The 17901-nt window shown below is 54.2% G+C and overlaps 1 protein-coding gene across 1 annotated transcript in view; it reads left to right on the top strand.

Annotated features, from left to right (window-relative positions):
- The first annotated feature begins 591 nt into the window (after positions 1-591).
- The window catches only part of ZNF423 (zinc finger protein 423), a 271122-nt gene continuing 253812 nt past the window's right edge, over positions 592-17901 (top strand). The window contains exon 1 of the mRNA XM_007096695.2: positions 592-647. The gene's annotated coding sequence lies outside the window, so the exon portion shown is untranslated. The remainder of the gene's footprint in view (positions 648-17901) is intronic.

Below are 17901 nucleotides of genomic sequence, written 5' to 3'. Positions count from 1 at the left end.
CTGTTGACCACTGGACCTCAGCATATCCCAGGGTCTGTCTATCGGTTACGTCTCAGTGTGTGGAATAGCACCCCATGCTTCTCCAACCTCTGAGAGTGACTTTGTTTGTTGCAAAAACAAGCTTTCACATTTCAGTGGTGGTGTAAGGGGCTCTTGGTAGGAGGATGGTATCTGTAGGATCGGGGAGAGGTCTGAATCTTTGTCGTCTTCCTGGGTGTCGCAAATGGCTTCATCTCAAGCAGAAACTCGGACTATAGACAGTAGTGGGCTGTAGAAGTGTGTAGAGGTTCTGATGCTGCCTCTGGCTCCAGGTGGTGCTGTGATTGATTCGTGACGTCTGCTAGGGACACAGGGATGGGGAAACCATACTGATACTGCACTTGTTTGCTATTCAGGTTTTATTCCAATCATTTAACACCTCTGTGAAACCCACAAAGGCCTCATTGTAGGCTTTACCCCCTTGCTCCTGATCATGGGTATTATAAGGACTCCCACAAGTGATCCTTCTTCCTTGCCCTGTTCCCCACCCTGATGGCCTGTTTGTACAACTTCAAAACTCACGGGCCCATCTCTGTTCTCTCTTTCAGTTGAAGAGGGGGAGGCCTCGGACTTCTCGCTGGCCTGGGATTCCTCCGTGACAGCATCAGGTAAATGCCCAGGGGCTGATGGGGGAGTTGCTGGGGGTCCTGGGGGGGGGTGGGGTGGGCTCAGGAACTCAGAAAGCCACCCAGCTGGTTATAGAAATCCTATTCTTCATGTCACATTCCTGTCTCCAGGCCAGACTACCCTGTGCAACACGATTTTTATATCAGTTCCATATGGTCAATAAAATCTATTACATACGGAGACTAATCTGCCCTATTCTCCTGGGGGACCACGTTTCCTTCTTGTGGGTGCATTCAGATGGGCCACGATACCCCCACTACACACAGGCTTTGAAGCTCCCTGCCATGGGTGCCATTGTACATTCATTCCGGTCTAATTGCATAAAACCCTCTTTAATAGGACGTTTAAACTCCGATCAGAATCTCAGTTCCCATATTCCCCCTCCCAGAGGGGGCTGCTTTGCACCTCCAGGCCAGCAACCTGAGCCCGTGCCTGCAGGGGGAGGTAATGGGGGAAGTTCAGACTTCTGTATTGTGTGGCCGCCATCGGGGTGGCTTGGCAGTTAGGGGACTTGGGTTTTCGGCTGACTTCCGCCCTTGTGTAAGCTCCTTCTCTGTGCCTCAGTTTCCCCAGCTATAAAAAGAGGTGGATGGATAAAGTTTTCTAACTGTAAAGTCTTGTCATTTGGAGCTGTCTGTGGAGCTTGGGGTTAGACCTGGCTTTGGGGTCCTTGGGAGCCCCTGGGGGGGTGCTGTTCGCTCCTGTTGGCTCTGAGTCCAGCCGGCACCTCTCAGCAGCGGCCGTGGCTCCCAGTCCTGCAGATAGAGCCTCTCCTGCTTAGTCCCCATCCCAGGATCCTGACCAACTGGGTCTGGATTCATGGGGGAGCTGGAGCCAGGCTGATCTCGTAGAAAGTTGGGCCTGAAGAGACTCTGAGGGAATCATCTTGTTCAACCTCCTTGTCTTCTAGATGTGGAAACTGAGGTACAGAGAGAGCTTTGCTCTGGGTCAGTAGTTCCCAAGATGTGGTATCAGGCATCAGGCATATGCACATTTAACACTTGAATGGTTATACATTGGATTTGTGATTTTATGGCTCTTTGTGACTTAAGATGGTGCTAATCATTTAAGTGAGAACATTGTGTTGACAGTTTTAAGTAACAGTACATAATGCTTGGGTTCAGCGGAAATCATGAAGATGGTTTGCAGATAATGAAATCTGGGAAATGTTGGTACAGGTCGGACAGAAGGGGAATGGTGAGCCAGCACTGGACACTCCTTGTCCAGTGCTCTTTCTAGCACAATCGGGACGCCACTTGGAGAGTTCCAAAGGTCCTGGTTGGACCCTGGCTGACTCAGGTTTGGGTACTGTTGTGTCTGCAGGTGCCTGGCCCTTGGTGACAGGGGCTCCCTCCATGGGAGAGGTGTTGTCTGAAGCCAGAATGAAGGTGGTGGTGCTCACCTTCTTAGGAGAAGAGTCCAGGGTTAGGACAGATGTTGGGGTCCACACTGGTTAGGTTGGAGGAAGGGACTGCATAGCCCCTGTCCTGTGTCGTTCTGTACAGGGGAGATGCATTCCTCATGGTTGGAAAAAACGCAGTGAGATTGTAAAGCTCTGTGTCTCATCCAAGGATCCTGACCCATGTGGGGGTGCATGAGCTCAGGCTTCTGCCAATACTGAAGAGGACCCTCACGGTGCTCCAAGCTCCCGGACCCAGGAAAGCACCCAGCTCAGTGTCCATATAAGGTCCTGCCTCTTTGCTGCTTTCCCAGCGGGGCCGGAGGCAATGAGGACAGACAAGAATAGCAGTGGGGTGCTAGGAGGGCACTGGCTCTGGTCATGGTGGTTGGACGGCCCTGTGCAGAGGGCATCAGGTGCTCAGACTGCATCCCTGAGGCGGTGGGTGAGATGTCGCTCAGTCTGGGGTGCCAAGGGGGCTGTGTGGGGGCCCTGCCGGTCTGCAGTTCTCTGATGCCATAGTGGAAGGGCCAGCCTTACGGCCTCCCTGGGGCACTTGGGCAGAGAGGAGGTTGTGAGATTTGTCAGTTTCCAGCCAAGAGCTGAGCAGGCCCCGCATGCGTGTGCAGGGAGAGGTACATGGCTCTTTGGGAGTCCCCTCCAGCCCTCAGGGACCGTTGCGCCTGTCAGCTTTGGACTGTCTGCTCAGAGACGGGGAGAGGGAAGGCAAAGCATCCCGGGCATTGGATAAGTCACAGCCAAACAGTGCCTTGTTTTGTTTTCTTTGGCCCATTTCTGATGATTTTTTACAGTGTGTGCATGTGATAAATTTTCCTTCCCAATTCTGTTGGACTTGGGCTGTTAAAGTCAGCTTGTGTTCCCTGAGCATGGGGCTTATGAGGTGTCGTGGCTCCTGGGTGACAGGACCAAGTCCGTTTGGGAGGCAGCCCTGGACATGGGTGGTGTCATTTATCAAGCGGTTACTTGGTACCCGCCAGGCCCAGAACAAGCGCTTTACCTGCACTATCTCAATGCACTATCGTGACGACCCCAGGAGGTGGGTGCTGTTTCCAGCAGCAGCTCCAGAGTTTCTCTGTAGGCTGGTTTAGGGACAGCCATCTGGTGGGGGACAGGGCCAGAGGCCTGCTTAAAGCTCCTTTGGTGTAACGCTTTTCAGTAAGCTGAGAAAATGTCACTTGGCCACATCAGAGAACGGGGGGCAGGTGCCAGGGAAGATTATGGGAGAGCAGAGCCTCTGCAAGCCACCCTTGGCACTGCTGCTGGGAATTGCCATCTTCATTCGGTGGCCAAGGGAAGGAGGCTCAGAGCTGTGGAGAAGGAGCTCAAACCCAAGCTCTCCCTCGGCCGGAGCGTGTGGCTTCACCTCTGCGCAGCCCGGCATAGAGATGGGCAGCGAAGCAGAACCCGAAGCATCGTGGGGGCTTTAGGAAAGTCCCCGGCGGTACAGGCCACAGAGGGTCTTTGGCTCATCAGACCGGAGGAACCCAGGGTGAGGTGAGCAGGGTGAGCAGAGAGCGTTTTACCAGGAGGAGCGCAGGGCTGCAGGGCACAGGGTAGTTCCTCTTCCGTGGGGGGCCTCGGCGGCTGGGCTGCAAGCCTGCCCCCTGCCCGCTTTGCCCTGGCTGTGGGAGCATGATGGAGAGCTCCAATAAAGAAGCAGAATGCATAGTGTGCTCTTTGCTCACCTCTGGCCTCCTCGGGCCCTCGTTGCCCGTGGGGACCCTGTGGTCACCACCCAGGGAACAACCTGGCCTGCTCTGTCCGTGCCCTCGTGTCGGGGCCCTGACAGTGATGGAGAGCCTGGCGTGGCCTGGCGGGGAGATGGGCTCACAGCACTCTTCTCTGGCCTGGCCGGGGCTTCATGGGAGGGGGAGGGCCAGCCTCTCGGCGGGCAAATACGGGGCTCCTGACAGCATGGCCCCCGGGATGGAGCCCTGCATTCAGAGCCTGGGTATGGGGTGCATAGTAGGGGTGGGGTTTTAAATCATTCCCCACTGCGTTCTGATTTTTCTCACCCATAAAATGGGGAATGAGGGAGATGATACCTTATAATGAGATAATTAAAGCAAGAGAAATTCTTAACCTGTTTTGAGCCACAGATGCTTTTCAGCATCCAGTGGGCACATGTTACATGTGATTTCAGGGGAGTTCATGGGTTACCCTAACCTCAGCTTCCCCTACCTTGCCAGACCATGGGTTTGAATATCTTAGGGATGGGAGGGTCCTTTGTGAAAGTCCCACAGGGGTCCTATCTGTCCTGAGGCTGGCCTGTGGCACAGGTGAGAGGGGGAGGCTGGGGAGGGTCTGTGGTAAACTGTGACACAGACCCTCTACAGGAACAGCAGTCCCTTAGTGCCCCCTGACTGTGCCAGGGCACTGGGGCCAGAATTGCCCGGTCATCTGAGTTTTTATTTATTTGTTTATTAAAAAATGTTTTTTATTTTTAAAAAAGTCTAATGTTTTTTTTAAAATTTATTATTGAGAGAGAGAGAGAGACAGAGCATGAGCAGGGGAGGGGCAGAGCAAGAGAGGGACGCAGAATCTGAAGCAGGCTCCAGGCTCTGAGCTGTCAGCACAGAGCCCAATGTGGGGCTTGAACTCACAAACAGTGAGATCATGACCTGAGCTGAAGTCAGACACCCAACCGACTGAGTCACCCAGGCACCCCTAAAAAATTTTTCTTTAATGTTTATTTATTATTGAGAGACAGAGATAGAGACAGAGCACGAGTGGGGGAGGGGGACAGAGAGAGAGGGAGACACAGAATCCAAGCAGGCTCCAGGCTCTGAGCTGTCAGCACAGAGCCTGATGCAGGGCTCTAACTCACAAACCGTGAGATCATGACCTGAGTGAAGTTGGATGCTTAACTGACTGAGCCACCCAGGTGCCCCTATATGTTTATTTTTTTTATTTATTTATTAAAAGTTTTTTTATTTTGAGAGAGAGAGAAAGCACGAGCAGGGAAGGAGCAGAGAGAGGGGGAGAAAGAAAGAATCACAAGCAGGCTCTGAGCTGTCAGCCTGAAGCCTGATGTGGGGCTCGAACTCACGAATTGTGAGATTATGACCTGAGCCAAAATCAGGTCGACAGCTTGAGTAACTGAGCCACCTAGGCACCCCTCATCTGAGTTTTTTTTTTTTTTAAATTTTTTTTTTTTAACGTTTATTTATTTTTGAGACAGAGAAAGACAGAGCATGAATGGGGGAGGGTCAGAGAGAGGGAGACACAGAATCTGAAACAGGCTCCAGGCTCTGAGCTGTCAGCACAGAGCCCGACGCGGGGCTCAAACTCACGGACCGCGAGATCATGACCTGAGCCTAAGTCGGCCGCTTAACCGACTGAGCCACCCAGGCACCCCCCCCCCCCCCATCTGAGTTTTTAAGAAACAGAACAGAGAGCTGAATTTTCACATGAAATCATTAGCTTAAAAAAATGTAGCAACTCCTATCGTTTAAAAAATATATTTTTTTAATATTTATTTTTGAGAGAGAGACAGAGTGCAAGTGGGGGGCGGGGGGCAGAGAGAGAGGAGGACACAGAATCTGAAGCAGGCTCCAGCTCTGCGGGGTTCATGGGTTCTGCGGGGCTCGAACCCACGAACCGTGAGATCATGACCTGAGGCGAAGTTGGATGCCCAGCTCACTGAGCCACCCAAGCGCCCCTGCAACTCCTGTTGTTTGAAGGCAGCTTTATTGAGATACAATTTATAAATCATATAATGCATTCATTGAAAGTACATATTTCAGTGGATTTGCATATATCCAGAGATATGTATCATCACCACCATAGTCAACTTACAGCATTTTCATGACCTCAAAGAAAAGCTCTGTGCCCCTTGGGTGTCACCTCTATCCTTCCATCACCCCCAGCCCTTAAGCACCCACTGAACTACTTTCTCTGTAGAAGGGAATCATATAAAGTGTGGTCTTTACTGACCAGCTTCTTTCATCTTGATATTTTCAAGGTTTATCTGAATTGTAGCCTGTATCAGCCCTTCCTTCTTTTTTATGGCTGAATAATATTCCACTGTATGGATATACCATATTTGGGTATTTGTTCATCTGTTAATGAACGTTTGGGTTGTTTCCTCCTTTTGGCTTTTGTGAATAGTGCTGCTGTGAACTTCTGTGTGCCAGTGTTTGATTGAATACTTGTTTCCAGTTTTGGGGGGCGTATTCCTGGGAGCAGAATAGCTGGGTCATGTGGTAATTCTATGTTTAACTTTGTGAGGAACGGCCAGACTGTTTTCCACAACAGTGGCACCATTTCACGCTCTTGCCAGTAATGTGTGAGTTCCATTTTCTCCACATCCTCACCAACACTTGTTGTTTTCCCTTTTTTTTAATTTTTAATTTTTTATTCTAGCCTTCCTAAATGTCAACTGGTATCTTATTTTGGACAACCCATATTAAGGAAAAAGTGTCCAGGCCACAGAAAGGCCTTCTGCCTGATGGTTTCAGCTTGGTCACCAAGTAGGAGGCTTTACCAGGGGGCCTCTCTGTCCCCTGCCCTGCTCTCCTGACAACTTCCCCTCTTGTTGAATAGTCCAGCAAGCACAGTGAGGACGCCTGCCTTCCCTTCAGTGCTTTTTCTCTCTTCCCTCAAGCCCTTCTGCACGTGGTCTCTAAGTGGCAGGAGCCAGGATAATCGTGATCATTGTGGGCTTTCAGTGAACCAACCCAAACAAATGGAGCTTTGCCACCCTTGCTCCGTCTGGTCACCGAGTTTGATCGGGGGCTGAAGGGACTCATCTCTGTATAACTGTCTGATCACAGTCTCACTGGAACCTCCCACCTCTCCAGGCCGGGTTTCTGGACAGGCTGGGCTTCCTTCCAACATGGCTGCTGTGGAGCAAGCTGGGGGTGCAGTGGGAGGAGGGTCTGGGGGGTGGTCTGCGGTGGGAAACAGTTACTCTATTGACACATGCTCATTGTCAGTGTCTGGGCAGGTTCGCCAGGTTTATTTCTGGTGACAGACACACCTGTGTCAGGAGAGAAACACTTGATATAATTAGTTGTTTGCGATGGCCCGAGACTCTATCAGTGTGATTGGAGTTGGAGGCCCTCCTGCCACGTGATAGGTCCCGTTGTCCTGGTTAATGGAACCATCCATCTCATTTACGAGCTACTTCTAGGAACCGGGTCTCCTTGGTGGTGCTTTGGACATACAGAAACTGAGGCACAGAGATGCTAGTGACTCGTTTTAAAGTCACACGACCAGGAAGTGGCAGAGCCGGGATTTGAACCCTGGCAGTGCAGGCGTGAACGTAGCACCTAGGCTGTACGTGGCAGAGCTGCCTGTGAGGATGTCGTCCAGGCTCTTCATTTTTAGAGGGGATCCAGAAGCTTTGTGAGGGGCTCAGCTCTGTGCCCGGGTCCCTCCTGGGTCAGGTGGAAGGGTGTAGCTAGGGCCAGGCTTCCTGGTTTGCTGCCCGGAAGGAGAGAAGGTACATGTTTTGGAGGCCTTGGACGCATCTGCTGTCTCGAAGGCCAGGCAAATGCTGTGGGCCAGCCTCTCTGTGCAGACTCCCACCCATCTGGCCGCAGTCCGCCTCTCTGCCCTCCCCCCCGCCCCCACACCTATACCTAGGTGTTGGGCATGGGTACAGTTTGCAGGGGAGGCTGGTACTAGGGCTGCAGGCTTTGGGACCTGCTCAGGCGGGAAATTAGAGTAGCATCTGGGTGGTTGGTATCTGGGGGCCCCTTAGAGAGGGGTGCTGAAGCCCTTTGTTTTCCTTCAGACTGGCACTGGGTGAGCAGTGGGTCTGGGAGAGTGGTCAGGGTCCCCACTCCTGACAAAGGTAGCGGCCTCCTCGCCCCTCTGCAGTGAAGTGGACGGAAATGTCTGGAAGACTGGGCCTGGCATGCAGGGAGTCGAGGCCCGTCCAGGCAGCCCAGCCTGGACTTCTGAGCCTTCTCAGAGCTGCCTCCCCACCCCACTTGTGTTTTCTTAGAGTGCGTATCTATTATTTCAACTACCTCATAGAAACCCCACCTACAACCCTGTGCTTCCACACTCCTGCTGTTTGTACTTCTCTCGGCCCCTTTTCCACCTCCGTCGTGTGTAAACAGACTTACCTAGATGAGATCCAGGATGAACTGCCGAGGATTCCAGGTCGCTCCCGTCCCCCCGCCCATTAGGCCTGAGCTTCATGCAACCCCCAGGCCCCCATAACCTTCTGTCTGAGAAGCTGCGTCGGGGTCATCGGGTGAGTGGGCATACGTTTTCTTAACTGCCCCTCCCCTGTTGGACACTTGGACTACTTTTCCTTTTTGGCTCTTACAAGTAGTACTACGACTAGGATCTTTGTGAAGGGGCTCTTTTTCTCCTTTGCAGTTTTTCTGAGGGGCTCCCAGCACCTTTTAACTTTTTCTTTTGCTCTTCAGATCAAGGCCTGAGCAACTGTCCTGCTCTTTCTCCCCACCCCTCTCCAGGATCCCTCCCTTGAATTATGTCCTGAGTGACCCTCTGCCTGGGCTCGTCAGTGAGCCTGTCCCAGCCCCCCTGGCAGTGATACCGTGGCCCATGACCAAAGGCCCAGGCTTTCTTTGGCTCTAGCTCTATTGGCTGGTGCTGTCCACCTCTAGAGCTTGAGCCCCCAACCTAGTCATCTTCTCGATGTGGACCAGGGGACATTTTAAAGGAGCAGAAAAGGTCTAAGTAGATGTATAATTTCCCAGCATTTTAAAGACTTGTGAAATGCGGCTTTATGTGGGGCCAGCTGGGGAGTTTCTCATTAGCTCGGCCGGGGCGTCTGTGGGGAGTTGAGCTAAGTGGAACCAGGCAGGCTGGGCAGGAAGACGCGGTGGCCCCGAGCTCACCAGGGGAGTGTGGCAGGCATGCTCCGGCTGCTGTGCTCCTTGGACCCCCGGCCAGGCCAGCGGGCCTGAGCCTTTGTTAGAGCTGCGTCTCCCAGCACAGGAGGCCTAGAAACCTTCGGGGGGTGACTAGAGCTGAGAGGTGGCCACTCTGTTACCATGGTGAGCAGTCCACGAGGTGTGGGGCATCTGTTTGCCGCGTGCACGTGGAGGCATGTACTCGTGTTACGTGTGTGTGTGTGTGTGTGTGTGTGTGTGTGTGTGGGTGGTTGGGCCCAGGTGCCACAGCCCTGACTCAGACCCCTGGGGACCCCGGGGCCTTTGCACCCCTCCATGCGGCATCTTGGACCCCTGGGGCTGAGGAGGATGTGGCGTTTCCTGCCCACCCTTTCCTCTGGGCCAGCCGGGGGCCCCTGCTGGGCTGTACTGTAACGACTTCCTCTGTGAACACGCGTCTGTGGAGCCCGTGCACGCGTGTACGTGTGTGTGCCCGTGCCTGGGGTGTGTGTGCGAGGGAGTGTGTGTGGTATCTCTCTCTGGACTCCTCTTCTCCCCTCCAGCCTGGCTGATGGTTTTGCTGGAGTGAAGCCATGGAGTGGGGCTTGTCTTGCTGGTTTTCACCTCTTGGGGTGGACTTGGGCTTTCTCAGAGGCAGGGACTGTGTAATTTGTCTCATACCTGCAGCCTGGCCCGCAGCGGTTGCTCTGCCATCGTCCCCCCTGATCCTTGCCATGTGGTCGCTGCTCCCAGCCCTGCTGGTCTGGGGCTGTCCATCCCAGCAAACCCTGGGTCCCGTTCGCCTCTCCTGGGGTGTTGGGCTCTTCAGGTGGCATCGGTCATGAGGATTTTAATGAGGGAGGGGCCGGTCCTACTTTCCACGCTTGGGTGCGCCCTGAGGTCCGGGTGAACTCCAGGATGAGGCTCTGTGATGTTAGCCACACTCTTAGTCCCAAAGACCCCGCTGGTAGACAGTGGAAGCCAGTGGCTCTTCGGTGACTTGAAGCCTGGCTGTAAACCAGAGTCACAGGCAGGTTTGTAAGTGGGTGTGGACAGGTAGGCCTGATGATGACATTGGGCCTTGTGACTTTGGGGAGGTCTCCCTGTGTTGCCCCGGTGTGGTGAACCCCAGCTCTTCTAAAACGTAGTTCTGCCTGCAATCTGGTGATCTCGTGAAAATGTGAATTCTGACTCAGTAGGTCTGGGTGGGGCCTGAGATTCTGCATTTCTAAGCAGCCCCAAGGTGCTGCTGATGCTGCTGGACCACATACCGGTCTGAGCAACGAAGATTTAGAGCGTTTGATGAGTGAAGTCCTCTTGCCTGCTCCCTTTGACTTTTAGTCTAGCCGGGCCCTCTGCATATGGAGCTCATCCTTCAAAGCTCAGTCTGACACCTCCTCCCAGAAGTATGCCACGATAGCTCTGCCGTAATTATTGCACCTTCCTTTGTGCCCTTCAGCCTTGGGGGCTGCCCTGATCCTGGCCTTCACTGCCTCTTGCTTGGTTGTGACCTTCCTTCTGTAGATGCCCAGTTCCTTTGCTGCTCCGCTTGCTCCTTCGGGCAGTGACCATGTCTCATTCTCTGTGCTCTCAGGGCCCAGCCCTGGCTTGGTTACTGGCAGGTCCCTGGCGAACGCTTGCCAAGGTGGAGAACTTCACCTCTGCCTCTTTGTGTTTGCCCTTGGCCGTCCAGGGCCTGATATTTGCTCACGTTGTTAAGGGCAGGCATTGGGTTTGAGGTCCAGATACTCTGGCTCTGTGAGGCCTTGAGTAAGTTAGTTGACTTCTCTGTGCTTCCATTTACTCATCTAACATGGGGATGATCGTCTTCCTGGGCCATTGTGAGGACTGTGTGAGGGAATGCATATGGGTTAGCCTTAGCTTCCTAGGATGGATTAGCCTTAGCCTTCTAGGGTGGCACCTGGTCTCTGTACTTTTATTCTTGAGATTTGGTAACACATTGATGGGAGCTCGGACTCAAGCTGGGATCTGTGAGGGTGGTAGAGGAGGCCCAGCTGCCCCCTTCTCCCTGCCTTCCCTCCCCCCCCCGCCACCCCGGTGTCTTAACTGGTAGTCTCTAGGCATCACCACAGTGGGCAGGGCTGCGTTGTCACTCATGCTGACCCTGGTTGGCGGGGCATTGCTCGTTTCCCAAGTGGAGAAGGCTCTGGTGGGGTTGGGTGCTGGCGGGGGTTTGGTGGTCAGGGTCTACTCTGAAAGGCAGAGGCCATGAGGATGTCCTATGATCAGCTTCCTTCCCTGGGCAGGGCTTGATGCACCAAATGTGCAGCCATGGGTCAGTGCCCAGTAGGAAATGGCCAAGGTCAGCCCAGTCATGCTGCCTGGCTGTTCCTGGCTTCCTGGGCGGACACTCGGCAGGGCCCAGCTCCCGGCTTGGGTATGGTCAGTGCTGTATCAGCCAGCGTCCTGCTGTCGGCTGCGATGGCCCACGGGGGTTAGACTGCTGTCCTCTCAGCTGCCGTTCTCTTAAAGTCCTTGAGCGTGCAGGCAGGTGTTGGTGTGTCTGTTTGCATGTGCACCACACATACACACCCCTCCATGTGTGTACTTGCCTAACCTGGCTGGTTCAAAAAAACATGATTTTGCCCACGCCGATAATTCTTTTTTCCTTCGTTGTGGTTGATTGCTTTAATTGATGGCTGCTGGCCACACTTGGTAGTAGTTAGCCCATTAGACTGATACCGAATCCAGTAAATAGGACAGTAAACAGGGCACAAATACTTTGCAAAACCTGCAAGCTGGGGGAGGCAGGGCAGTGCCTGTTTTTGCTCCCTGTTGTATCTTCGGCAACTCACTATTACCATCAGCAACTGTAGTAACATTAACAATAAAACATGTAACCATCTGGTGGGCCTTCACTAGAGCCAGGCACAAGGCTGGGCGCCAGCATGCCTTAGCTCATTTAGCCCTCCTGAGCCACAAGTCGTAGGAAGTGCTACCGTTCCCATGTCGCAGATGAGCAGTTGAGGCCCAGAGAGGTTGAGACACGGGTGCAGGGTTTCAGAGCTGGTGGGGCTAGAGCAGGGATTTGAGCCTGCTTTGGTTTCATCTGAGTCTAGGGCCCACTTCTGTTGTCGCTAATTCAGTGACCAGGACTCTGGAGGTGTAACGTGTGCTGTGCAGACACACAAGAGGATGTGCTAAGAGCCCTAATGAGGTCCGTATGTGGCATATCACTAGTGAGGGGGTGCCAGGGCCAGCGTGGGGAGGAGTGACTGCTGATGAGCACAAGGCCGAGACTGCTCAACAGTGATGTGTTCGCTCACCAGCCATTGCGGTGCAGGTGTGTGCCCACAGAGCACACATGTTCACTTATTTGCAGACATAAGCCCATGTGCACACACCTCACAGGCACATGCTTGCACACACACCTGTACCCGCAGCACACATGTATACACACATCGGTGCACATGCACACACATGCACGTTACTCCCCCCCCACCCCCTGCACCTGGTGCACACACACATTCATATATGTGGCCCTCCATACCTCACATATGCCCATACGTGCACACAAACACAGGTGTGCCCACACACATGAACGTATGAGTGCACTAACACATGCCCACACGTACACAGCGCACAGATGCATGCGCTTAAAACATGTGCACAAAGAGAGACATGCACACACAGGCACCGCACCCCTGGGCCTGCAAATGAACAGAAACGTCCTGCGTCTGGGGTGTCTCTCTTCAGGGATGGCGACAGTGCCCCTCTCAGGCGGTGTTCGTGCTCTCTGTTTTCTTTCTTTGGTTTCTTTGTTGTACCCTCAGTGCCTTAGACATACTTTCCGTCCAAAGATTCGAACCCCTGCTGTTGGACCCGGTGCTGGGCTGACCCGGGTGCAGACACAGACCCCAGTGCCCATCTGTCTGTTCGCCTGCCTGGCCTGCTCTGGCCCACATGCGCCCCCACCCCCCGCATCCCCAACTTGGACATGACTTCATTTCCACCCTGCACCTGCCACTTTAAGAGTCCAGGGGCCTGGTGGGCCTGTCCCCAGGGTCGGGCTGAGGGAGGCTGGACAGCTGCGGGCTGGGGGAGAAGCTTTGTTAGCTCCCAGGGGCCTCTTGGAGCCCAGGCAATGCTGGGGAAACTGAAACAAAGACCGACAATGGCCTCCTTCCCTCCCTGGGCGGCCTCGGAGCTGGGCCCGCATGGGCGGCCTCTGGGGGCCCCTGTTATTTCCTGTGCTGGCTGCGGGGCTCCTCGCCAGCCGCAAATGGGCAGGAAGCGGGGCAGGGCATCTCCTCCCCACCCGCTGGGCTGGCCCTCATAGGCCAGAGTAGCCGCTCCTGTGAGCAGGGGGCCAGCGCGACGTGCCTGCTGCACCGTCTGCTGCTCTAGGCCTGCGAGGCTAGGTCTGCTCTGCTCAGGTCTGCCCGGGCTTCCCAGGGGGGGAGACCTGACCCCCGGCTCTGCCGACCTCTCCCTGCTGCAGAGCCCACATGCTCCCACCATCTGCGCTGGAAGCTGAGTTTCTGCCACCCCTAGGCTTTGTGGCCAGAGCGCTCGCCCCACAGAATGGGGGACGAGGCCCGGCAGGGAGCATTGTATCGGTTGTTAATTAAGTCATCTGGGATGGTGCTAGAAGTGGAGTTTAGATTTAGTACTGCGGTTAGGGTTACCTTTAAGCCTAGGGTCAGGATGAGGGTTAGGAGTAGGGTTATGTTTACATATTTATTTTATTTTATTTTTTTCCCAGTGTTTATATTTTCAGAGAGACAGAGAGACAGAGTGCGAGTGGGGGAGAAGAAGGAGACAGAATCCTAAGCAGGCTCCAGGCTCTGAGCTGTTAGCACAGAGCCCGATGCGGGGCTTGAACTCACGGAGTGTGAGATCATGACCTGAGCCGAAGTCCGGCGCTCAACTGACTGAGCCACCCAGGCGCCCCAGGACCTGGGGCCTTATGTTTAAGGCTACGGTCAGGGTTAGGTTTGCCAAGCCCTAAAGACTAAAAACAAAAAACAAAAAACCAGGAGTCAGGGCATGGGTTTTGAAGCAAACAGACCTTTGTTTCAGTGCTGGATTCCCCACCGGTTTGTTCAGTACCTGATTAGCAGGTGTCTGTGCCATACTAGGGCCCCAAGGATGCGCTGGCCTCCAGCTCTCCAGGACTCACATTCTAGAGTGAGGAGAAAACAAGCAGTGCTCTTCACCAATTAGCTGTGAGGGTGGACTTGACTAAGTTATTCACCTTCTCAAGACTTGGCTTCCTGATCTGTAAGGTGGGGATACCGAAGCCCCACCCTGTGGCATCATTACAAGGGTAAATGAGAACGTAGATGTGATGTGTTCAGCACGGTGGCCAGCCTTCAGCAAGCACCCATAAATGCTGGCTCTGGGTATAATTAAGGAGAGGAGATGAGGGGGCCCTTACATCACTGAGCAGCTAAAATAATAGATGAAAGAACTAATTATGTCAGAAGCCCAAGGTGAGGGTCACTATGCAGGTGAGCTTCCTGGCAGGTTAGGACAAAAGAGAAATAGGATGAGGGGTGGCCATGCTTTCTGATTTTATGTACTGGGGACGGATGAATGTTTTTCCCTGGCACTAAATGCTGAGGAATTTACTGTGCGGATCCTCATTAATCATTGAACAAATAACAGCCACTGTCTCAGTAACAATTTGGCACACAATACAGAAACAACTTTCCTAGAGTTCTTTCTTAAATTGACCCCAGAAGAACGCTCAGGGCCTAAGTACACAGCACAGCCGTGGACTTACGTGCTGCACAGCCTGGAGGGACCTGGGCAAAGCCAAATTGCATCCTGGGGCAGCTGCTCAGGTCACTTTCCTGAGTGCCTGGTTAAATGCAATTCAATGAGGGTTCTTCAAAGCAGGACCTTGAATAGCCCTTGACGCGCCCATGGTTGCTGTGAGCCTTTGGGAGGGCTCCTCGAACTTTTGACGTCAGAAACTACCCCTTACCTATTTTTGAGGACCACCTGTCCCCAACTCATGAAGTCTTGGAACACAGTTTGGGAAGCTCTGTTCATATCCTTATGTTTGGAGCTCACCAGCTCGGGAGACGGCGTCACCTACCGTGTCCCCTCCGCCCAGACTGTAATCTGGTCATGGTTTGTATAGTGGCTGCTCAGGGCTTCATCCAGCAGGATCCACCCTTTGTTCCCTTACTATAGGATTATTGTCTTTACTCATCTTATCTGAGTAGAATCTGGCCTCTGGGAGGGACACAGTCCGGAAAACAGGCGCAGGAGAGTTAGGAGGACCGAGGGCTGGGGCTAATTTGGGGTCTCTCTGTAGACACACATGCCTAAATGCGCACATGCATACCCAAACGCATTCACACTTAACCCACTCTTTGTATATATGAACACTGTTCTGTGCCTGAGCTGTAAAGTCCAGCTGGAGCTCCCTCCTGTCCCTTCCCCCTTCCGGTTGGCAGGACTGTGGGCTTGGCCCCAGGAAGGCCTGCCAGTGGTCACTTGCTCCTGGGTCTGGCAGGCACCCCATGGAGTTTCCATGGTGAGCCCTCCTTTGGGGGCCCCTGGGTGGGACTTTCCATCTGGGTGGAAACCTGACCCGCAGGCCACGAGAAAGAGGAAATGCCTTCCCCAAATGTGGAGAGAGAAAGAAAAGAGACGACCAGCCTGGGATTCCAGCCAGAACCCCTGATTCCTACAAAGCCGCATTGCCTGCGGACCCCGAGGGGTCTGGGGCGGGGCTGCTGAGGACCCACCCCTCAGGGAAGGCCACAGCTAGATACCGTGGTGTCGTTTGGGTGGCTGGCTGCCATGTGCCCCGGTGGCACTGGCCTTGAGTTTGTGTGCATTCTCCTGCAGAGACTGGGGTCAGCCAGTTGGTAAAAGTGCCTGGCTAGGATCTGAATTTGGCTCTCTCTGTCCCCAGGGCCTGTGTGCTGGTCACTGTGCCCTCTCACCTCCCTCAAGCCGCATTTCCACAGGCATTATGTCTTTGAGTCCTTGAAGCAGCACTTTGACTGCAGGTGGTATTAGCATACCTATTTCCCATATGCATTTCTCTGATGCATTGAGCATCAGAGAAGTTAGGGGCCTTGCCCAGTGTCACACAGCAAGTTTGTGGTAGAGCCGCACTGTAGCACAGCGCACCTGATCCCACCTCCCTACCTTGTTGACAGCAGTATGTGCATACATATAGGTCATTACTGGTTCATTTAACTTCTCCCAATCAGGATACACATTTGCCCAAATAAAGAAGGCAACAACAATTTAAGGAGAGTTGGCAATTACAGTCACTGGGCCTGCCTGCGTGAGCCTGAGATGTGGGGGAGAATCTGCTGCTCCCGCAGGTGGGGGTGTGTGTGGCCCCTCGGGTGGCTGTGACTCTGGGGTTTTAGGATGGGTGTCTTCCTCCCTCACACCTGACACAGGAGCCAAGCACCTTGTGGCCATTATCCTCACGTGTGTATCCCAAGCCATGGCAGCTGTATCTTGGGGCAGGTGACATATTTGCCTCATAGGCTGACTCTAGAACCTGCCACACACACCCCCCCCCACCCCACCCCCAACCGGGGACCCCACCCGGAGCACCAGGGAAGGGCCTATGTCTGACGCACGGACCCGTCAAGGGACCGCAAGCGTGAAGGGTGGTGTGCGGGTCCACGTGCAAGGGCAGCGGTGTGTGAAGGGTGCTAAATGGTCTCCATCCTGGATGTTCTCCTTCGGGCTCCCCCTGGCAGCACCCCCAGCCCGGATCCTGGGGTGAACCCATTGGGGGACGCCTATTCTGTTCGAGGCGGGTTTCCCTAAAAGGAGCCTGTCTGGTGTTGGGGAGAGTGGCCTGTCTGCTCTTCCCCATCCAGCCCCATGGCTCCCCCAACCAGGCAGCGCCCCCCACCCCCGGCCCGGGGGTGTGTGTGGAGGCAGGGACTTGGGTGCCTTAACCTCCTGCTGCTGGCAGCGAAGGGCCCTTGACCTCGGGCTTTGCAGCATGGTGGCCTTCAGGGCTCAGGTCAAGGTCTGGGCTGGTAGCGGCTGGGGCAGCAGACAAAGACTGAGCCTGGGGAGTAGGGACGATAGGAGCACTAGACGGGGAATCCGGAGCCCCATGCTCCGGGCCCAGCTCTGAGGCTGGCCAGACTCAGGGGCCACTAGCAGCCTTGGGAAGTCATGGTGCCCTGAGGCAGGGTGGTCCCGTGGAGGGTCTCATTGGTACATGTAGCTCAAGAGTTGAGGTGCGGTCTTGGGACTCTACAAGTCCCCACATGGCCTCTTCCTGGAGTTTCCTCCTGTGTTCCCTGTCCTCATTCTAACCGGTGCCTTGTCTGGGGCTGTGTCCTCTTCCCAGAATGTCCCCACCCTGCTCTAGAGTGTCCCCATCCCTGCCCTCTGCGCAGCCTTTGCACACGTGTCTCCCGTTTCCACGAACCCCTGTCCTGTCCTTCAGAGTCTATGAAGGACCAAGTGCCAGCCTGTCCCTGCCCCTTAACTGTTCATAGGTTCCACCTCCCTTGCCACTATGGACCATTTTTTTCTCCCTCCCTCCCCTAGTAATCCAACATGAGGCTTAAGCTCTGCTTTATTCGCTGATGGGCAGTTTCACAGAACGTACACCACCAGGAAGTTCTACTGCACGTCTGACCCCCTGCTCAGTTGCTGCTGGATGAGCGTCAGTGCTGGCATTGCAGGACTGCCCCTTGATACCAGTGATGGCTGGGAGCCTGCATCACCGCTGGCAAGATCCTGACAGCTTGTATTCTTTCAGTCACAGGTGTTACTGTGTGCCTGTGAAGTGCTGGGCGCTGTCCTAGTTGGCGAAGGGGGCCACCAGAGTCCCTGGTGTGCACGGTGCTGGCAAAGTCTATGAACAGATATACAATATGTTTCACTGGGACATGACCAGCAGGGTGGTCGCTTACAGAGTGATGGGGTGGTGGGGAGGAGGGGGTGTCAGAGAGGCCTCTGTGCCCAGGAGGGGCATTTGAGCAAGCGAGGGTGTGAGCCATGCAGAGGGCATTCCAGATGTTCCTGGCT

The sequence above is a fragment of the Panthera tigris genome, chromosome E2 (assembly GCF_018350195.1).
Source record: "Panthera tigris isolate Pti1 chromosome E2, P.tigris_Pti1_mat1.1, whole genome shotgun sequence".
NCBI classification, from domain to species: Eukaryota; Metazoa; Chordata; class Mammalia; order Carnivora; family Felidae; genus Panthera; species Panthera tigris.
The sequence above is the reverse complement of the archived record's forward strand: the minus strand, read 5'-3'. Positions and strand labels throughout refer to the sequence as shown.